This window comes from Prionailurus viverrinus, chromosome A3 (assembly GCF_022837055.1).
Source record: "Prionailurus viverrinus isolate Anna chromosome A3, UM_Priviv_1.0, whole genome shotgun sequence".
Lineage (NCBI taxonomy): Eukaryota > Metazoa > Chordata > Mammalia > Carnivora > Felidae > Prionailurus > Prionailurus viverrinus.
In genome coordinates this window covers 122,643,790-122,667,204 of record NC_062563.1, presented here as the reverse complement: position 1 = coordinate 122,667,204, position 23,415 = coordinate 122,643,790, and the positions used below count along the sequence as shown (strand labels likewise).

Genomic DNA, 23,415 nt, shown 5'->3' with positions numbered 1-23,415 from the left:
AGTGGGTCAGTGTAAACAGGAAAGTCCGCGTGCACTGAAGAGAGTCGAGTGCACGGACGAGGGGGCCTGTGGTCTGGACGGGCGGGCTGGGCTAGTCGTGGTTCTTCGGAGATTTGAACAATTCCTGCTCCCTTCCGTGGCTGGAGTGTCCTAGGGAGGGCGGAAGCTGAAAGACGATTGGACTTTTCGTTCTCAAACTTTTCCGCCAGTTTCCTCAGGTGTTGAGAGCAGCCGGGGAGCTCGCCTCGGCCGCGTCCACCAACCCGGGGACGGCGGGGCCGGGAGGCCGGGGCCGAGCAGCCGGGACCACGCACGGCGCATCGAGCGGGCGCGGCCGCCGAGCCGGGCGCGCCGGGAGCCGCCGCTGGGGGGGTGGGGGTGGGCGGGGGCGGCGGACGGACGCACGGACACACCCGCCGGCACTCCGGCCCGGGCCGGGCGCGCCGCTGCCGGGGATCCCTCGGGCCCGGGGAGCAGCGCCGGGTGCCCGGCCGGGGGCGCCCCGCCTCCCCCACCCTCCACCCCCGCCCACTCCGGCGCCCGTGATTGGCTCCGCCCGCCCCTGGCTGCGCGCCGAAGCCCGCCTCCCTCGCAGCTAAAGAAGACGGTACCCGGAGCGGAGCGAGCCAGAAGGGAGCATGGTCCCCGCGCCGCGGCCGCGCCAGCCCCCGCGCCGCCGTCCCCGCCGCCGCGGATCTAGCTGCAGCTCCAGCCCCGGCCCCGGCTCCGCAGCGCCAGCCCGCAGCCCCGGCGGCCGCCGCGCCTGAGCGCAGCCCCCGCCCGGAGCCCGAGCCCCGAGCCCGGAGCAGCCCCAGCCCCGCGGCCGCCGCGGCTGCGGGGAGAGGGCGGGGGCGATGCTGCCGGAGCCGCCGCCGCCGCCGCCGCCTCGGTGAGAGCCGCGCCGCGCCGCGCGTTGCCGCACAGGCTGACAGGCAGAAGGACTGACTTCCCTCTCCCGGGCATCCTCCCTGGGCTGCCGGGAGGCGGCGGCGGCGGCGGAGGAGGAGGAGGAGGAGGAGGAAGAGGAGGAGGAGAAGGAAAAGGGGGAGACGGCGGAGAGCAGGAACGCGAGGAGGTGGACCTGGATCCGTTTCTCCCGGCCAGGACCCGAGCGGCCCCAGCTACCGCTACCCGCCGGCGCCGTCCCCTATCCATCAGCCCTCCTGCGCCCACCCGCGACCCCCGGCTCTCTGCGCGTCGGGCCGGGGCCGGAGCGGCGCGGCCGGAGGTAAGAGCCAGGCTAGGGCGCCAAGGATGCGGCGCCGGGGACCCTGGGTCCTGGAGGCTGCGCGGGGCCGGGCCGGGCTTGGGAGCGGGGCCCGAGAACCCGGAACGCTGGGCTCGGCTCCCGCGGCGGCGGCGGCGGCGGCAGGAGCCTCCCGCGTCTGGACTCGCAAGGCTGCAGGAGCCCTTGCGCCTGCGCTGCTCCAAGGGGGGAAAGAGGGGGAAAAAAAACTTCCTGCCCCCGGGTGTGTATGCGCTGGGGCTGCCCAGGGCCAATGTCGCGATGGTCGGGGGTGCTGGAGGCAAGTGTGACCCCGGCCGCGGCACCCTCCTGGCTGGGCCCGGCAGTGCGCGTTCCTCTCCAGGCCACCTCCCCAGAGCGGCCCAGGGCCCGCGCCGGGCTGGGGGCCAGGAGGAGGCACCGAAGGGCTGGACCCCGGGGGCGGCCGCGCGCCCTGCCCTTTGGGGAGGCGCGCGCTTCTGTGCAGCCGGAAGCCGGGTTGGGGTTTTGCCGATTCGCGTCCGCAGACCCCGCATTTGGGGACCAGGTCTCTTCACTCAATCCGAAGTAACTTTCGAGGTGGAGGAGCTTGAAAAACCATGAGGAGGGAACCCGCACAGACCTTGTTGTGACCCCCCTTCCCTTAACACCTTATGGGTGCCAGCGTTTTTGGGGGGCGCCGAAAAGAGAGCCCACGGGGATGGTGAAGGGACGAGGACGTGGTGTAGGGTGGGGAGGGGTTGTTTATGTGTGGGATAGTGTGGACCCCGAGGTGTGCAATGTGGGAGTGTGGACGCGCGCCCCGACCCCGGCGGGGGTGCAGGGTGGCCGAGGGCTCACGTCCGTGTCTCCGTGGCCTGGAGCGGGCCGAGAGCGCGAGGGTTTTCTGCGGTAGCCGCGCGGGTGCGGGCGCTGGGCAGCGCGGGCCCCGGGCCCCGAGGGAGGGGCACACTCGCCCGGGGCCCGAGAGCCGGGGCAGGTCCGAGGCTGCTCCGGGGGCAGGTCGGGTCTGCGTTGGCTGGGGAAGGCGGGGACGCGCTGCCTGCCTGCGTCCAACCGTCACCGAGGAGGGGTGGGCTCAGAGAGCAAGTCTCGGATGCCTGGGTCCACCAGTCGAGAAGCCAGTTGTCTTTCCTGGGCTCTGGAACCCAATCGCAGACGGGGTCAGTTGGCGGGTCCTCTGGCGGGTCTCTGGGGATGCTGATGGGTAAGGAGCCGCCGCCTTTACCATCCCTGCTGCTCTGCAAACGCTCCCCTGCCCTACGGTGCTGGCGCCGCGGCGCGCCCGGGGCGAATCGTGGACGCAGGTATTTATGTAGTATTAGGCGAGACCTCGGCGCTGGAGGGACCGGACCGTTGAGGACGCCTTGCTGCTTCTGCCCGCGAAACTTCCACTTCGTCAGCTCAGGGACAGTCAGGCTCCACTGATACAGGCTCCAGCCTCTCATCAGCCGAGCTACGCCGGGATTTGGACACCTCTTGCAGTGACAGATCTGTCCTGGTTACAGCTGTATTTACCCTAATTTCAGTCTCTTTAAAGTCATCTGTCTGGTCCCTACAGAGTTCCTCCCCTTGCTGTGTGGTCTTCTGTCCAGCTCAGCCCTAGGAGAGCAGATTTAAGGAATTATTTCGGTTTAGGATGAATGGCAGATTTAATTCGTCCACTTCATTCCTGATGTTTTAAAAAATGATATTGGGGGAGTGTAAAGGTAACTTTTTTCACTCTTAGGGGGATGATGAACAATTTTACAGATTGCTCATCCTGGCACCTGGTGAAATCGTTGCCCTGTAATGCACAGGTGAATACTTTTAAAGGCTGGTTGGTATGCATGTATATGAGTGGTCACATAGTCTAGGTGTTTCTACATGTATGGAGCTGTGTGCCACTGATGAATACAGTCTCTGTCCCATGCATTGTTCTGAGTGCACTTGATTTATCATCCTGCTATAAATAAGGGAGTTACTAGCATATGTGTCCTTAAACTCTATATGAATTTAATGACATTTAAATTGGTTTATGGGCTGATGCATTTAACCAATTTTAATAACTTTACAAGCATCTTATAAACCATAATTGTGATTAAGAGAAACATTTTCTTCTGTCTCCCCATTTTTACACAGTTAACAGAAATTTATAGGTCTCCAACTTTCATTTGCAAGCAACAATCCAAACGAAATACCTAGAGTTGTACTGAAATTAAAAAAAAAATCCTATGGTAGCTATGGTAACAAATAGATTAAGGATTATTGGTTTTCATCTGTATGTGCTTGGGGGGGGTGGATCTAGTGTTGTGTCTTTTTAATTATGTTTCTAATGAGTGGTGGTCATACTTCAAGTACTCAGTGTGGGAGATAAGCCAGAGCGAGAATTCAGTTTTGTGAGAGGTTTCTTGGAACAAAGACTGGAGCCCAAGAGAATGACTTCTGCTAACTGCAGCTCCTCATATCCAGAAAGCAAATAGATAAAACCCTTTTTTGTTTTTCAAGTAGATGAGAATTGAGTTAGTCTCTTTAAGATTTAGAAAATGTATTTTTTGTAGAAGCTCTTACCAAAGGAACCTTTAAATCAGCTCCTGTTTTCTAGGAATAAACATGTTAGAAGTGTGGATGTTGGTGTGGATTGAGTGTCAGAGTTGTTATCAACACCTGTCAGTCTAAGTGAGGCGTATCATTAGTCTATTCAAATCTTGCCTATTTCAATATTCATGCATTTCCATGGTGATCCATTCCATTTTTGTTTACTTAGTCAACCTTATAAATCTTTGGCATCAATTTCAGTTGTGCGGTCTTTTTTTTCTTTCATTTATCAATTGATTTGGCTGTATATCATTCCCAGTTTAAACTGGTTCCTTTTTTTTCCTGCTAGTTTCCAAAAGTTTACACTATTCCTGGTTATACACAGATATAAAGGGATTAAAAAATTTTAATAGCCTCAGCACCACTGATGCTAGTGTAGTTTTTTAGCATCCCATTTGATATGTGTGTATGCATGGGTATTTTTTTTTCTTCCAACAGGCTTACCATAAAGCTTTCTTGTTTTATGGCCCCCACATATCAGTACAATCCAGCAGAATTGACTGAAGATTTTCCTTCCTTCCTTCCTTCCTTCCTTCCTTCCTTCCTTCCTCCCTTCCTTCCTTCTTTCCTTCTTCATTTTATTTTTTTCCCTACCCTATTATGGTTTAAGGATTCTTTATGTCTTCAGCTATATATGCTTAAACAGACTTCTGAAGTTTGTATATTGGGCCAGGCCGATCCTTCTAGGATCTTTTCTAGTAGTAGCAAAAGACAGACGGCTCCAGAGTGTCAGAGGATTTTTCCAAATACAATATACATTTAGTTATAGCATATAGTGTCCCTAGGATCATTGTAACATTGTGAGTTCACTGAACAGGCAGCTTTGCTTAAATGCGAGCCATGATTTTGCTCACCCGCTTTCATTTTGCTTTCTAATGATGCAGTCCCATGCTAATCACACCCTGTATATTTCAGAAATATCAAGGCAAGCATTAGCACGCTACTGACTTATTAGGATCAAGCGAAGTAATTGGAACACTTAAGTTCAAAGTCAGATGGAGAAACGGAATTATAACCAACCTTGTGATTCTATAATCGGTCAACTAAATGCCTACTTGGGGGTAGGGGGAGGAAGAAACACCATAAGTAAGAAATCCAGCCATAGGTTGTGACAAGTGAAGTGCTGCTCTGCAAACTTCACTTCACAAACAGAGAAGTTCACAAAAAAAAGAAACCATGTCAGATGACTGGAGAATAAGAAATCTCTTTATGGACATATAAATCACATGGAGACCCAAATTGTTTAGAAACCAGGAGAATATTTGCAGTTTGTGCAGTAGATGGCCATTTGCTATACTCAGGAAATTGAGGGTCATTTCCCAATATGCTACAAAAATTGGATGACCTAATCACTGGAGAGTACTTCATCTGAAGTAAATTTTACCATAGAAATGGTCTGAATAATTTTGGTTAAGAAGGAAAAGTGAGTCAGAATTCTTTATCTGCCTGTTGTATCAAAAATGACCAGAGATCTGGACCGCTCTAAAAGCAAATCCTGTGGTTCTTCCTATAACAGCTACACGCTTATTTTCCCAAAGTCCTAGGTCAGGAAGGTAGTCTGTACTTTCTTCAAAGAAATCACTTTGAAAACAGGGAAATTGGAGCTGCAAATGAAGGTGAGGCAAGTTGATCATTAGCAACACAGCTATTCGTGAAATGAACTTAATTGTCTTGGGGTATTTCCACCTTTAGGGTGGGAAGGGGAAGAGTTCTCATTTCCCTTGGGAGAGGATATCTGCATGAAATTCAGACAGTTCATAGATTCTTGGTATTCTGGGGTAGCAGGTAGTGATTCAGAAGCTAGAACAGAACAGTTGAGCACTGTTAGGGCAGGGCATCGGGTTTGGGCCAAGAAAGAGTTCAGCTCCCCAGACAGTCAAAGGCTGCTATTGGCCCCACAGGTATCAGTTTTTATAATTATTTATAGGGTTTTGAAAATTTTAAACCATTAACTCTTTTAAGGATACACACACACATATACATAAATATATATAAAAACATATATACTTACATATATACAAATATATATTCTGCCACTTTTCTTTCTTTTTTTAAAAAATTTGGTTAAAAAAACACATACCATAAGATTTACCATCTTTACCTTTTAAGTGTTTAGTTCTGTAGTATTAGTATCCACATTGTTGTGCAATGGATATCCAGAATGTTCTCATCATGCAAAACTGAAACCTTCTACCCCTTAAACATCTACTGCCCGTTTCCCCCTTTCCCAGTCCCTGGCAACCACCATTCTACTTCCTGTTTCTATAAATTTGACTACTTTAGATACTTCATGTAAGTGGAATCTTCCAATATATGTCTATGGGTGTAGAAATAGTTCTTTGAGATCCTGCTTTCAATTCTTTTGGATATTTACCGAGAGGAAGGATAGCTGTATTCTACCACTTTTTACACTAATATATTACACTGATCTCTTTTTTTTTTAATTTTTTAATGTTTGTTTATTTTTGAGAGAGATGGAGAGATAGAGCGTGAGCAGGGGACGGGCAGAGAGAGAGGAAGACATAGAATCCAAGGCAGGCTCCAGGCTCTGAGCTGTCAGCACAGAGCTCAGACTCAAACTCTGAGCTGTGCTTTGAGCTGTGGGCTCAAACTCACCAACCACAAGATCATGACCTGAGCCCAAGTCGGGTGCTTAACCAACTGAGCCACCCAGTCGCCTCTACACTGATCTTCTCTTTAAGAGACTTGGTGAGAATGCAGACAACAGAATAGAGTCAAATAAAGAATGCAGTAGATGTGACTGAAATTTCTTCCTTCTCTGTGTGTACATTTCCTGGCAAGTCTCTCGAATCTCTTATGTTTAGCTTTTAGGGCTTGTCTGAGTTGCAGCAACATTGCAGAGTGGGTAAAGACAAGGGCTTAAAGTCAAAATTGAAGTCCACTCCCTGCTGCCTCCTAGCTGTGTGACCTTGGAATGATCCTTAATCTCAGTAAGCTTCCGTTCTGTCTTTTGAAGATGAAGGGAATCATCGTGGCCAAGATTACCCCAGTCAAACGTGCATCCCAGTGTCTGGCCTAGAGAAGTGTTCTCAAAAGGAGAGCTTAGGCGAAGTAGAATTGGCAGCAGCAACCCCTGGAGACCTCAGAAGCCGTAGATACCCATCCTGCTAAACCTGACCATGACTGTTTTCATGGTACACCGCGGTGTGTATATATATTGTACTCTTATGAGTCTCATTATCAGGACTTACTTTGAAAAGCATAGAGATTTGCATCACAATTAAAATGGTTAAAAATATCTTTAAGTGGATTTGATATATGAACTTTTAATTCCATTTTTTAGTATCATAATTTTAGAGTTGACACAGATTTTAGAGGTCAGCTAATTTACCTATTATTCAATCATCAAACCTATAACAAATGCCAATAATATAATAATAATAGCTCCCAGTTATGATTGCCCACTATATTTTAGTACTTTACATATATTATTTCTAATCCCCATATCAGCTCTGCAAGGTAGGGATTATCCACATTTTACAAATGAAGATGAGGCTCAGAAAGGTAATCAGCTGGCCCGAGACCACAAATCTAGCCACGCTGTACAGCTGTTTGAACCCAGATCCGTCAGCTACCACTCTGTTTTGTCTTGTCTTTTCCATGTGTGTGTATGTGTTTCTGATCCTCTAGACTGGGTCTCAGTGCATTTGCACTACCTCACACTGCCTTTTATTTGCCAGGTACTGTGTTGTCTGTGCTAATTAACATTTTATTTTATGCATTTTTTTTTTTAGTGTTTATTTTTGAAAGAGAGAGAGACAGAGTGTGAGTAGGGGAAGGGCAGAGAGAGGGAGACACAAAATCCGAAGCAGGCTCCAGGCTCTGAGCTGTCAGCACAGAGCCCCAAGCGGGGCTTGAACTTATGAACTAGGAGATCATGATCTGAGCCCAAGTCGGACGCTTAACTGACTGAACCACCCAAGCGCCCCTGTGCTAATTAACATTTTAAATAAAATAATTCTGCTAGAAGGAATGTGAGCTTAAATAAGAATGTTAACCAGGGCTGACCAACATTCACGGTACTTTTATATTTGCCCACCTGCTTCCATTTACTCTAGTTCCTGGAATGCTAAAGAGAAAACTTCCAGATGCTTGAATGGCATCTGTTTCTGTATTAAGACAGTGGAATAAATAAATAGCAAATTGAAGAACAGAAATGATGTACAAAGAATTCAAGATACATCCTTCTGGATGTATCTGCACTAAAGACTGATCTAGGATTTGTTCACTTTTGAATCCCAGTGCCTAACACAGTGCTAGGCACAAAACTTCAGAGTGAAAATGTTTGTCTGCATAAATTTATTCCCAGAGAAGGTGTCAGGTAATAGACATCGAAGCCTACTTTTGGATTTTCTTTTTACTCAGTGGCTATGCAGTTATATCTTCATGGTTGTCCATTGTGTGGAATTTTAGATGCTATATTTGGGCACATATCTATTAAATATGCTTGTTGATGAATTCCAACTAATCTAAATGGAATCTTCTAGGATTTATGACTTGAGACTTTGAAGACTAATTTTCTTGGAGCTTCTTCATTCCCATGATAACTTGAATCTATTTGGCACTTTTGAGAGTTGACACAAAGTCCATTCTTTGTATCATATTTGCAAGGTGTTATCCCCACCAGATTTTTTAATTTAAAATAAGCATTGTTTTAAAGAAAAATAGTACAGCTAGAAATTCCTATTTTTTTTTATTCTTCAGGTCTGTTTTTTTGGGAGGGAAGGGGGAGATGGGTAGAGGATGTGAATAGAGCTTGGAACAGACACTACAAAGCTATGTCTGCTCCTTACTTTAACTATTCCAAACCTCGTTCAGCTGAGGAAGGCTCCACCAGTTTGAAATTCACCACAAGAAAAGCATGGTTTCGGTGTCTGTGATCAAACTTGTAACTAAGTGACCACACAGGAAGTGCCAGGGAAGGGCTGGACTGCAGAGGGCAACGGGTTGGTGCAGGCCACTCCTGTGCACCTGCTGTCTAGCTCCACACCTCCCCCATCCTCGCTCCTGGGCTGGTTTCCACCCTAAAGGTAAAATCAGGCATGAGGCTTTCTTTTTTGTCAAGCCTCCCCGCAAAGCTCTGAGCAGCAGGGTCAGGGCAGAGGCAGTGAGGCAAGAACAGACCAGAGGACTCTTTCTGTCATGTGAAAAAGCAAAACCTAGTCAAAGGCTTAGGCCAAATTAGAGAGCTAACTGTTGCCAGATCGGCCCTGTTTTCCTATTGGATGTTTAGCGACACTGAGAGGTGGCGGGGGACCGTGAAACCAGGGTTTGAATACACTTCCTTTTTTACCGTCTCTTTTTCACCCATCAGCTTTGCGCGTTTGCTCGTGGAGCAAAACTGCAACTGAACTGAGCCTTTGGAGGAACTTTAAATTTTTTTTTTTTCTTTCAACGTTTATTTATTTTTGGGACAGAGAGAGACAGAGCATGAACGGGGGAGGGGCAGAGAGAGAGGGAGACACAGAATCGGAAACAGGCTCCAGGCTCTGAGCCATCAGCCCAGAGCCCGACGCGGGGCTCGAACTCACGGACCGCGAGATCGTGACCTGGCTGAAGTCGGACGCTTAACCGACTGCGCCACCCAGGCGCCCCTGGAGGAACTTTAATGATAGATATTCAGCTGCTGGAGCTTCTAAATGAGTGCAGGCTCAGTAACTATTTACTAAGCAGGCGCAGTGGAAGGACCCGCTCCTTTCCCGTGGCATCTCACTTGTTGCTCACCGGCTGACACGGCGGCATTATTCCCATTTTGCAGATGAGTTCTAGAGAGACAGAGCGTTTGCCAGAGGTCAGAGCGACAAACACGGTGCTGGATGGGTTAAAGGGATGAACAAGCCTGGCCTGCCAACAACTGCCAACCTCTGCAAAAGGAAGGGAGCCAATATCCCCTTTCATACAGAATATAAATTGCTTATTAAAATAACACAGTAATTACACATTTAGCCTCATTGCTCACTGATTGCCGTGGCTGGTGTGATAAGTTGAGGTCCAGCTAATTTTCTTTGAAGGCCTGCAATAAACTCAAAGACACAGAGGCCCACCGATATGATTGCAGATATCTTCACACTTAAACGTGCTGCCATCACCATTTGATTCTGAGTTATCTTGAAGGCTTGGGTCTGACTGATCACTTTTCTTCATGGCCAGAGGCTTCTTAAGGGGCGCTAACTTAAATGTACCAGAAGCGAACATCTGAGAATTACATGAATTCCCGTTTACAAAGTGCCTAGAACAGTGCCCAGCATGTCACAAGTGCTGTCTGTGTCTACGGATGGCTTGGGTTCTGCTCCAGATCACATGAACAAGTGGTTATTGCTGGGTTCGTCTTGGGCATCATGGTCCCCCAAAGAGCAAGGACCATCTTTGTCTTTCAGCCTCAGACCTTAGCCCATGTTGGGTTCTCCCTATTAGACACCCTGAGACAAGGTCCCAACGAGGAGAACTCCCAGACTAACACAGAAGCTTATGGCTTCTCATGGAGCATATAGAAAGCAGGTACAGTAAGGTCAATGAGTGATCCAGGCCAGGAATTTCCTGGGAAGTTCTGGGAGACAGACCAAAGGAGGAGTAACCTGATCATGAATGCTGCTGTGGAGGTCCATTCAGTTCTGCCTAACCACATGGGTTGGCTACTGCTGCCATTGGCCAGGCTCTCCAAGCCAGGAGAGAGGAGTAGAAAGCAGTGCCACTTTGGGCCTAGTCCTCAGACTGTTACCAGTGTGCGACAAGATAAATTGGAAGTTAGCGTTTAGAAACTTCTGTTGCATTTGACATCGCCTTGACAGCCACGAGCATGATTCTGAGGCTTATCCAACAAGGTACAGACAGACCAGTTTGGGCCCAGTCAGACTCCCACATAAGTTGCCCAGAGAGTGCTATGTGGTGTGAGCTGTGGTCTAGCCATACGTGGCAGGACCACAGTATGGTTTTAATGGATTCAGGATACCAACAAACCCCCCAAACCTGGTCCTTCATCACAGATGGGTGTAGAGTGCAGCATGGAAGCCCAAGTATGGTTGTCTTGCCAAATCCTGTGCGGTGATTTTCTAAAGCTCCCGTGTAGAGTCCCTCATCGAGGAGGCCAACTTCTCTACCTTCAGGATAACAAGCAGACTGAATTCTGGCCAGTGCAGCAGTGCTCACCTTGGTGGGGGCACCTGCCTGGTGCGTCCTGTCCAGAATAGGATTGCCATTCTGGGTGGGCTGTAATGAGGGGCACCTGCTCGGGGTTCATGTGCATCCCCTGTCCATCTCCCCGATGCTGAGTGAGAGCGAGCTCATACCCATGTCAATCTTAAGGTCATTTTGTTGCATTTCTGCACGATTTTGACCTCTTGAGATATGGGCAGGTTATTTTCCCATTAATTTCGCTTATTTGGTTGATGTGAAGAAATATAAGATGCCCATGCTCTGAGTCTGGCTTTCTGAACCCAAAGCAAAGAGAACCACGGAATTTGGGAAGTGTAAGTACCGCATTGGGAAGCCAGGCTGCTGAGACGCGGAGGCTGCGTGCAGCACGTGTGTCTGGCTGATCTTGCTAGCGAAGAGTCTGCTGTAAATAGAGTGCTGTAATCTATTCGGTTCATGCTGTTCCAACCAGCTTTAATCATCAAAACTTGAGTAATATTCAAACTGTGAAAGGAACATACTTCTTGCAGAAGCCTAGGTGTGCCAAGTGAAAGAGCCAGAGCATCTCAATCTACCAATCTATGGCAATGCGTTGCAAAGAAAGAAACACCTGGATTGCTTCATGAGCCATGGGGAAACTGCTTTTCGCATTAAGATTTAAAATTTCCTCCTTCCCCACCCCGAGAGGAGAACAATTATTTTCATGGGAACCGTGCATCATGGAAGTCACTTTTTTCCTCTCTATGAAGCACTACCTCCCTCGTGACTGGAAGGGACATTTCCTCCCTGGCCTCAGGTATCTGACAGGTCATGTTCTGAGACCCATTGGGGAGAAGGCTGGCCATGCAGAGATCCACAGATGTGGGCTGTACAACACGGAAGGCGCCTGTAACTGGGACACGCAGGGAAGGTTACAGGTGGCCGTGGAGAGACCAGGAGGGAAGCAGCTCAGGCTTCTGCTTTGCTGACATAGACCACGCAAACCATCATTCTGTGGTGAGGGCTCCGGCACTAGGTTTCTAGACGGCAGCCCTGCCTCTCCCCATGCTGTCTCCCTCACATCCCGGAGTGAGAAGGACATTCCTGCCCCGCTCACGTTCTCACCTACAAATTTAAGCCTTCTCTCCTAGATTCTGCAGAAACCACAAAAAGCTATCTTTGTTGGTGCAGACTCCTAGTGGAGGCTGCAGGGCTGGGGCAGGCACTCACTGAACTGTCAAGTCACAGTTCGAAAGCCAGCTCTAACTGTCAGCTGTTTTTATTTCGGATACGCCTCCCAGGACATCTGGACTTCAGAAACATGTTTTGATATCTGGAATAGACACCTGAGCCAGTGATGGTCTCTTCGGTCCTAGGCAAAGGGGGAAGGCAAGTTGCTTATCCTAACTCTTTGCTCCTGTGTTCCATGTGACCCATGGGGGGGGGGGGTGGGAGGGGGTGAGTTAGGTATAAGGGATGTGAGGTTGACATCTGGGGACTGAGCTTATGACAGTGGGGAGGGCAAGACTGGGGTCTCAGACCTGTGCGGAGCTACCATTAAATCTTCTTTACTTTCGACTCAACAGCAAACAGCCTGATTAAATAATGGGCAAAGGGCTTGAAAGAACATTTCTCCAAAGAAGATAGACCAGTGGCTAAATAAGCACATGAAAAGATGTTCAACATCACCGATAATTAGGATAATGCAAATCAAAACCATAATGAAGATACCACTTCACATCCATTAGGAGGACTATTATAAAGCTTTTTTAAAAAACAGAAAATAGCCATTGCTGGTGGAGTTGTGGAAAAATTGGAAACCTTATGCACTGTTGGTGGGAATGCAAAATGGCAGAACCGCTATGGAAACCATGTGGCATTTCCTCAAAAAATTAAACATACAATTCCCGTATGATTCAGCAGTTTCTGTGGGTATATACCTAAAAGAAGGGAAAAGCAAGGACTCAAATAGATATTTATACACCCATGTTCGTCGCAGCATTATTCACAATAGCCAAAAGTTGGAAGCAACCCAGGTGTCCATCAACAGGTGAATGGATACATCAAAGGTGGATTGTACATACATTGGAATATTATACAGCCTTAAAAGGAAAGGAAATTCTGACATACACTATGACATGGATGGATTTGAAGACCTTGTGCTAAGTGAAATAAGCCAGTCACAAAAGGACAAATATTGTATGAATCCCCATATATGCAGTGCCTAGAGTAGTCAGATCCATATGGACAGAAAGTAGGATTGTAGCTGCCGGGGGCTGGGAGGGGAGGGGAATGGGGATTTCTTTTTAATGGGTACATACTTTCAGTTTGGAAAGATGAAAAAGTTCTGGAGATGAATGGTGGGTGTTGGTTGCACAACAATGTGAATATACTTAATGACGATGGACTGTACACTTAAATGGTTAAGATGGTAAATTTTATGTATTTTAGCCACAATAAAAAAAAAAAAAACAGCCTTCTCAAAAAACATATTCCAAACTGGTTCTCCTAATAAATTCTTGAAACAGTTTGCCCGGGCAGTGGGGGGAGGCATGTACTTTAACAGTGCAGCAGCTTTTATTGAGAGCACTTGCTGTGTCCTCAGCCCTGTGGTTTCACATTGTTTTTACTTTTTTTGTTTTTTGAAGTACAATAGTTGAGGCCAATACAATCAAGTCCACAGATCTTAAATGTGCATTTCTGCAAGTGTCAGTAATTGTATATACCTGCATGGCTACTGTTCGAAACAAGATCTAAAACATTTCCATCACCCCAGAAGGTTCCCTGTGCCCCTCTCCAAGCCATCCCCCTTCTGCTCTCCAACTGCCTTCTGATGTCACTCACCATAGATTAGCTTCGCCTGCTGTTGACTTTTATAGAAACAGAAACATACACTGTGTTCTCTTTCTGTTCCCAGCTGGTTTCACTCGGCATACCGTGTGCCACTTATCCATGTTGACACGTGTCTCTGTAGGTCATTCTTTATTGTTAAGTAGCATTCCATGGCGGTACCACAGTTTGCCGCGTGTCCGTTCTCCTATGGATAGACATCATGTGGCCCCATGTTTGGAGACACCCACCAGCAAGTGAGGATGTTAGTTAGCCAATTGAGGGTGTCTCCACAGGTTGGGGTTACCATACAAGTTCTCCATGCTTGGGGTTTTCCAACTTGACCGGCAGCATACCCTGAGTTGAACAGTCTCTAGGTGATGGCATTTTGGTGATTTACACTAGAAATAAGATAGCCACTGAACTGATTTCTCCCCTGAAGGTACATCACCGGGAAGCTAAATATCAAGAGGCTGCTTGGCAGAAGGTTGGTGGGTGGCCTTAAAAGTCAGTGTCCCTGGACTGTGACAGTACCATCCCCAGCTCAGGTGGCCACCTGCAGAAGTGACTGGATGCCTGTGGGGCAGAGTGTGGGGGCAGAGCACCCTCTTCTCAGGGCGTGGCTGGCGTGGCCAGTTCCCAGCCTGGCCCCTTCCTCTGGTTTGGAGCCTCTGGCCCCGTTAACATGTTCTTTCAGCAGCCACATTAACACCTTTAGTCTGAGACTGAAGCATCAGCTAGTCTCTCCTTACAGTGACTTTGTCCTCTCTGCTGCCCATTCTCCAGCGAATCTTTAGCCTGACTCTGAAGTCAGTGTCTCTTTTTTACATAGTTCTGGGCAGTGTCTCCTGTCATGAAGAAGTGAGGCCTTATGCTGAAGAGCCGTGGCCTTCACTGCCAGGTAGATCTGGCCTCAGCATCCCAGCAGGGCCTCCTAGAAATGGTGGGATCTTACTTCGTCTCTTGGAACATAGCTACCTCATGTAATGACACTAATGATAGCTTTGCTGCCCTCTGTTCTGCCTGTATCGGGCTTATAGGAAATTAGGGGTGGGAGGGAAATTCCTGCCTTCCAGGAACTCAGACAGAATTCATCTGTATGAAAGCTCAGTTCCGTTGTTTCCCTAATTTCCACATTCCTGGGCAGTGCCTCATCTCAAGACGCAGACGATGCAAGTGGAGAGTGTGGGGGTACAATCTGAACTGTAGCTCTTTGCTGGAGAGCTGTGGTGACACAGGGTGGGGGATGGGGAAGGGCAGAGTCACTGGGAAGCCCCAAGGAGCAAGGAGAATTTGGAGGACCTACAAGGGCGAGCATATTTGCTGTGGTCTCCCTCCCTCCACTCCAGAGCCTCAGTCTGTCTATCCCCGGCCCCTGGCCCAGGTCCAAAAGCTCACAAGCCCAATACAGATAACAGATCTGCTCCCCCTGTGAAAAGTAAGCTTGGAAGACCTGACTTGGCTTTGCATAGGAGGTAAAGGAGGCATTGCATGGAGTTCACCTCTGAGAGATGTTGGTGGCACAGCTGGGCGTGTATGAGCCTGTGATGCCCGTGAGGATGGTGGAGTGGAGTGTGGAGCCCATCCCAGCAAGTCATGCCTGCCCATGGGTTGGACAGAAGGAAGGATCTGCTCTTTGAGAGAGCGGAGTACCTGAAGTGGCTGCAGGAGTAGGAAACATGCATTGTTGACACAGTGACTCTCAGTGAGTTCCAAGGAGCTGTTCTCTGGCCCGGCTCAGTTCCCTCCCCCTCTTCCTACTCGACAAGGCTTGGCCATCTCCCTGCCCAGTTCAGAGCCTGCCTGCCCTGTATGGCTTCCTTGGGAGAGGCCACCTGCCCATAGGGATTGTCCGTGTGACCGCCTCATAGGAGCCCCAGCTGACCGTGTGCCCCTGGGGGACTGATTGCCTCACCTTTGTTGATTTACCCCTAAGGGCCTAGACCAGCGCTGAGCACGTTGCACAGTTTGAGCAAGCGAGCCCCATAGAAGGGAAATGACATCTAAGCCTTGCCAGTCAGGGGCAGAACAGGAACTGGAATCCCAAATCCTAGAACGTGGGAAAAGCATCATGAGCAGCTTGGAGAGGGGCGGGACCAACAGGTCTAAGTGAGGGGTTCTTTCCTGTGAATCTAGTGCTATTTCAAGCTCTCCTGGGTGCAAAAGTGCAAACCCCGTGGAGTATTCTTTCTGTGTTGGTTATTGTCATGTGGAAGTAGGGATTATTCCCTAAAATGTGTGGCTCAATAAGGGATCCCTTCACCAGGGTGTGAAATAACCATGCATCCAAATCTGAGCCACAAAGGATGATCTTTGTTCCATGTTTTTTCCTACATACCAGACACACTTTTTTCCAGGACACTAAACTGTGTGTTCATCTTCCATCTCTGGGCTTTGGGGTCTTTAGTGAAAGCCCAGCCTGTATTTGGCTCCCAAGCATTGTCTGTTCCCTCCCAGTTCTCTTCCCTGTCTCTCCCCCAGCCTGGGTTTATGTTTCACCTCTGCCTAGCTATGAACCTCACAGCCTGGTTTGTCTTGGGGAAAACCTATCCTTGGAGTATGTGTTTGGGCACTGGGGTGGGGTTGGCAAGATGGTGGCATGAAAACTGTTCTTTGCCTTTCTTCTGATCTGGAAACCAAAAAGAAAAATACAACACACTTTTTGGGGGATTGAGGACAAAGTTTCTAAAGTGACTTTACCATGAGTTTGGATATTGAGAGAATTGTTAATTAAGAAGGAAAATTTTGTTAATTAAAGGAAATCAAGCACATGTTATATATGCACTATGATGTCAAGTATTTAAAACCAAAAAGAGCATAGATTAAAAAGGCTAAAAATATACCATAATGTTAACAGTGATCATTTTTCTACTTTAAAATTCCCTGGAGTTTTAAAATGATCAGCATATTTTTTATAACGGGAAAAATAAAAATTCATCTAACAGGGGGAAAGAAATTTAACTACACTAATAAGGTTAATTTTTGCCACCCACCACCCCTACAGTGAGCAATATTGTGTCCATGCCCACACTAACACTGATGAAAATGTGAAAAAGACAAGCCATAATGTGTAAGAAATTTTTCAACAACCAGCTTTATAGGGAGGAAGGAATTGAATCATTTCATATAATTCCATATAACATCTCCCTCACAGCGAATATCAGACTCGCCTTAAGTGAACAATTCTGTCAGGGTTATGTTCCATCCAGTGGCTCCTGCAGGATCCAAGACTGGGGTGGTGGGGGGCGGCGGGGAGAGGGGTGGCTTTCTAAAGGTAGCTGATGAAACAGGCTTCAAACCCCTAAAAGCCTGCCTTGTTGAATGTGGTGCCTGCCTTCTCCACTAACTATGCCCCCAAGTGGTCACTTGTACCTGTAAATTGCATCCAGCAAAAAGGTTGCAATTACCAGATCTTGGACCACGGGGTTTACAGTTTGATGATGGTGATGGTGATGATGATGATGACGACGATGCTACATATCCAAAAAGCAGTGAGAAAGGGAAGAAGAAACGCAGTGTGTGTGTGTGTGTTTGGAAAGCAAGATAGGAAAGCATTTTCTGAATGTTTACCTTCCCCACATCCCTCCAGAAAGTGTGTATGTGTATGTGTGTGTGTGTGTGTGTGTGTGTGTTTCCAGAAGGGGCAGGGTGACCGTGAGCATAGCCCTCCCAAGAATTCCAGAGACTTTGCTCTTCTTCCTCGGGAGCTCTCCCCAAGTCTTGCACGGCCTGCTTCTCTGCAGCAGCACTTCCGTGATAGTCTCCTTGGCAGTCTTCCAAAGACTGTAAGTGTACAGAGAATTGTGTTTTAATAGAAGGCTTTACCTCTGATACAGATTTAAAATGAGAAAGAAACTTTCTGTTCCTCAGCCAGAGCGAAATGCATTTTGCTTCTTGTGAAATGCTGGTGATTACAAGCTCATCTTACATAATTTTATTATTTTCAATTGCTGCCTGTCAATCTCAGGTGATGGTTTCCTGGGAGCAGAAAGGAGGCAGATTCTGGGTGATGATAAAAAAAAAAGTCACCCAGTCATTAGCACATCGTACAGAAGTTTAGAAAGGAGAATAATTTTCTTTGTGATGATGCTGTTTAAGATATTCAGAACTTGCATACCTAAGTTAGACATGCAGAAGTGAATTGAGTACTCTTTAATGGCCCTTTAGAAAATGTATTTTCACTTTAACAAAGGGTTGGTGTTTGGGATTAAAAAAAAATCTTCATATCTAATGAAGGAATTCTCTTTGAATAGCCACATTTTCAGAAATCTTTGACACTGTCGAGGTGGTCCACAGTCACGCCCACAAGAGGGCATTTTCTCATCAACTACTGGAAAAAACGATTTGTTTCCCAAAGAGAAGCTGAGAGGCCTGGAGGGAGGAGAGTGTTCATCAGAAGCAGGAGATGGAGAAAAGCTTGCAATTGAGTTGTATGTAGGTTTCCACTTACTCTGTCCTGCCAGCACGCGAGCCAGTGCTACTGGCCCGGAATTCTACCCATTGTGTTTACTCACCGTGTTGTTAATGTCTTACTCCCAGAATGACTGGGAACCAAAGGAAAACCTTTACAAGAGTCTCCTCCAGATAGGAGATACCACGTGCTAGCATGTACCTAGGATTAAGTCCTAGAACTGGTATTACCCATCAGTGACTTAAGTACTAAACTTCATTTTCTGTTATTTTAAGACTCTGACCAAAGGCCCCCAGTATAGTGACCCTGCACCTTCTCTACTTCCAAGTCCCTTCCTTTATTTATTGAACGAACATTTATTGGGCACCTATTGTGTGTCAACATTGAGCCTGGCTAAGACCCTATTTTCATGGAACATACATTCTTGATAGGAAAGTTAGCGTAAAAACAAAAACAAATAAATACTAAAGTATTATCTAGATAATTGTAAATGGAATGAGGGAAAATGATTGGGAAAAGGGAAGAGGGAGCTAGCTATTCTAGATTGGGTATTCCTCACTTCTCTGAAGAGTAACAACTAATATTCTAGTTTTGTTATATCAGCACCAATACTATTTGGATGGCAAATATATATCTATATCTATATCTATATATCTATATATCTATCTATATATCTATATCTATATCTCCTTTAAACTCCCTTCTTTTTTCCAAATAAGTTATTTCAATGTTTACTATTTTATTGACCATGAAATGATGAAACTGGAGAGAATAGCATGGAGTCACCAGTTATTAGTTTATTAAGTAACACATTAAAATTGCCATCTACTCTTTACCCCATCGTTACAATGAACAGTGAACGTTTTAACACCGAGCAGCAGGAAGGACATAATCCCAGAACACAGGAGAGTTGAATACACTTAAATGTTTTGGAAAATTTGCACCATACTCTTGAGTTTTTTCACTTTCTATGGACTATGGGAACTTCATCGTGGCCTGGTTCCTGCTCATAATAATCATCCACCCTTTCCTCAACCACGAGGACCAAACCACAGAAGGTATAGTAATGGCAGCTCTATTGGCACCAGTTCCACAAGCCTGCTCACCTCACAGCCACACATATAAGACATGAATAATGTCTTGCCTGTGCTTCTAGAATACTTGATGGGGGAGTCTAGCCTAAGAGCTGTGATGTCCGTAGAGACCTATGTGACTGTTTTCTGAAGCCAGGAGTCAAAGCTTTACTTTGAAGACATGTTTTGGAAGGGCAGAGCTGTATGGGCTAATCAAGGAGGGCTTCATAGAGGAGGTGAGTCTTCAACTTGACCTGAAAGGGTAGATAGGTGTAAGAAAGAGGGTAATGGGATTATAATGGGTGGTTCATTTTTTTTTTAAGTGAATGTGGAACATTTTTTGGTAACAAAAGCAATGCCCAGTGTGTAATATTTTTGAGCATAACAAAGTAAGTAATAATCTCTAAAAGCCTATTGCCTAGAGATGACCACTGTTAATATTTTATCATATTTTCTTCTAGTTTTCTTTTTGTTTGAATTAAAAAAATTTTTTTTTAATGTTTATTTATTTTTGAGAGAGAGAGAGCGCGCGTGCAAGTGGAGGGAAAGAGAAAGAGGGAGACACAGAATGTGAAACAGGCTCCAGGCCTGGAGCTGTCAGCACAGAGCCCGATGTGGAGCTCGAATCCACGAACTGTGAGATCATGACCTGAGCGAAGTCAGATGCTCAACCAACTGAGCCACCCAGGCACCTCTTTTGTTTTGCATTTGCACAGTAGCTGGGGCCATGCTGCAGATGAAATTTTGCATCTTGTTTTTTTTACATTAGAACGTTTTCCCGTATCCTTAAAATTGATTCTTAAACATCACTTCTTAATGCTCCATGGTATTCAATCATGCCTGCGATCTTGTTTATTCAGCCATTTCCATCAGGTGTATTTTTTTCTACTCTAGCACTCTGGTGGGTAGTCTTGTGTATCATTTTGGTTCATAATTTTGGTGTCAGATCTGACAAGGCCCAGCTCTGAGGGTAACATGAGGCCCATCACCCCCAGGGCCTCTGTCCCACGGAGATAATACTACCAGCCTCATGGGGTGGTTATGAGAGATACAGAGAATGTTTTGGATAGAGTTCTAGAAATAGAATTCCCAAGGTTTGAGCTCTTAAAAATTATATAACTTGCCAATTATAAGAGTAATGTTCTTTATGGAAATTTCTAACAAAAAGAAAAACCATGGCTAATCTTATCACTAAGACATAGAAACAATTAACATTTTAGAATTATTTGTTACTTTTAGCAGAATTGGTGTTATATATATATATATATATATATATATATATATATATATATATGTATAATTTTATCTCCTACATTTTTTCCCTCTTAACCCTATACTGATTTTTTCTTGTCATTACATATTCAGAAACATGATCTGAAAAGGCTATATTTCATTCCATTCCATTATAGTAATGTGCCATCTTTTATTTAACTAACTTCTTATTGTCAGATATTCAGACAATTCAGTTACTATTTGCTATAATAAATAACATTGCAATCAGATATTGTTGAACATAAATATCTGTAGACGTTTTGGATTATTTCTTTAGGATTAACTCCTGGAACTGGTGTTACCAAATCAAAGGTCGGGGAACACACTGAAGACGTTGATCTGTATTGCCACATCGTCCCCAGAAAGCCCATGCTGTTTTGCTTTCCCATAAATAGCCCATAAGCACCCATTTTACCCTACTCTTACCTGTTATAATTTTTAAAAATATCTTCGTCTGTTGGATAGGTGAGTCATGGTATCCCATGGTCTCAATCTGTGCTCCCTTAATTACCAGTGGGCCGGAGCATTTGTTTCTATGTTTATTGACATTCCTGTCCTTTGCCTGTTTTTCTATTTATATTCATCTTTTTCTTATTGATTTGTAAGAGCTCTTATGCATAAGAGGATATTAACCTTTTGTTGTAATGTTAGAAATATATTTCCCAGTGTCATTTTTTTTTAATTCATTTATGGTTTCTTGGTTGTATAGAAGCCTTTAATTTGCTTGTCCTCCTATTTATAAGCCTTTTTCACTTTGATGTTTATTCTTGTCATTATGCTTCGAAAATCCTTCCCTACCCTGGCTTTCCCTGTCTCTTCATTTAACATTCTCTCCTGTTTGTTTCATGATTTTATTTTACCGATTCAACTTTTTATCCAGTTCTAAGCCATCTCGTTTTAAGACAGAAGATAGGAATTTAGCTTTTTTCCTAGTAGTTACATAATTCTTGCAATTTTGTTTATTGGATGATCTTTCTTCCTGCCCGCCTCCCTTCCCGCCCCCCCCAATTTGAAATATTACCTCTTTCATACACTGAATTCTTGCATAGGCTAGGATTTGTTTCCAGGCCACTTCTTCTCTTCCATATTTTTTCCATCTGACTGAATGCTACATCACATCGTTTTAACTATAGAAACTTTTATATGATGTTTAAAAACTGGTAATACAGATCATCTTCATTAAAGTTATTTTCCAAAATATGTTTAGCTACTGTCTCTGACACATCTAATAGCCCAGGTGAACTTCAGAATCATTTCTTTCTACCAAGCTAAAAAAAAAAAAAAAAAAAAAAATCTAGACTTTTTTTTTCATGCTATCCATATAAATTAGATGATGCCCATAAATTGGTTTATAAAGAATTGACATCCTGACTACAATATTGAGTCTTCTCATTCAGGAACATGCCATTCCTTTGCTCTGTGTGTGTGTTTATTTAAATTTACTTCCATATCTCTCTGTAAACACTCTGTCATATGAGCTCTGCACTGTTCTAGAAACTTCATTCCTAGATGCTACTTATAGTTAGACTAAGTTGTATTTTTTTTTTTTAATTTTTTTTTTTCAACGTTTATTTATTTTTGGGACAGAGAGAGACAGAGCATGAACGGGGGAGGGGCAGAGAGAGAGGGAGACACAGAATCGGAAACAGGCTCCAGGCTCTGAGCCATTAGCCCAGAGCCTGACGCGTGGCTCGAACTCCCGGACCGCGAGATCGTGACCTGGCTGAAGTCGGACGCTTAACCGACTGCGCCACCCAGGCGCCCCTAAGTTGTATTTTCTAATGAGTTACTACTGACAAATAAGAAAGCTGTGAGTTCTTCTGGGTGGGTTTTGTATCTTGCCAGCTTACTGAGTTTTCTTACAGATAGAACTTTTCCAAGGCTTTCAAAACATGCTAATCATTTTACCAAACGTACGTACAACCAGTAGTGTCTGGGGGAGCTTATATTATCATTTTTAAGAATCTTGATTCATTTGGAGGAAAATGGCATCTCATTGTGTTTCACATGCCATTTCAGTGAAGTTTCTTCCTGGCTTTAAGTCTGAATCCCGGCAATAGCATTTATTTGTGGCACACAGTCAGCACCCAGCCCCTTCTGCAGCGACAGGCAGCTGTGGGGTCTCTGATGTGCTACGGGGCACCCTCGTCAGGTGGGAGCTTGAGGCCCACGGTCCCGCCTTATGGGGAGGGTGGCTGGGGAACCACAAAGAACGATGGAGGAGCCACCTCTGGACACTTGTCCCAGACTCACAGGGTAGAGTTTGCTGCTGCTGACATTAGGTTTAATTGCACCCAGATGTACACTCACAGCTGGAAAAACCTGAGAGTGAAGAAACAGCTGGATACCACTTGCCACATTGTTGAGCCATGATGCACACTCAAGACTTCCATTCACCACTGCAAAGACAACCCCTCAAAGTGAGCAAAATAGGAAGAGAGGCTGACCAGAAACATAAGCGTAATATCTAGGCACTTTGTTCTCAGCAGCTGTGCTGGGCTCGCATTACATTGCCATCTTCCCAAATTAAGGCCTTCTATCAGTTATGGGGAAGGAAGGATTTCTCCCATCCTGATTCTCCCTAGCATATGGCTGTGGTGGGGGCGGAATCTCCCCACATCCCCACACAGACGGCTTGTGAACGTACCGATGCTGTGCGTTTCCTCTGTTGGACGAACGACTCATCTTCTACTCTTTGATTTGTATGCCAGTTTGGGAAGGTTGTTTTTCACCCACTTGAAAATCTTCCTCAGAAGGAATATGTTGCCATCAGCAAGCCCTCTATGTTGTAACTTGTCTCCTATGAAACCAGACTGTAAGGCGATGCGTCTTCCCTCAGTAAAACCGAAACCCATTATTCATGGTTCAACAAATCTCGGAGGGCCTTCTGTGTGCCA

At 46.0% G+C, this 23,415-nt stretch overlaps 1 protein-coding gene across 2 annotated transcripts in view; it reads left to right on the top strand.

Moving 5' to 3' along the window:
- Window positions 1–815: 815 nt before the first annotated feature.
- Window positions 816–23,415, top strand: part of KLHL29 (kelch like family member 29) — a 315,206-nt gene continuing 292,606 nt past the window's right edge. For both annotated transcript variants that reach the window (XM_047852392.1, XM_047852391.1), the window contains exon 1: window positions 816–1,228. The gene's annotated coding sequence lies outside the window, so the exon portion shown is untranslated. The remainder of the gene's footprint in view (window positions 1,229–23,415) is intronic.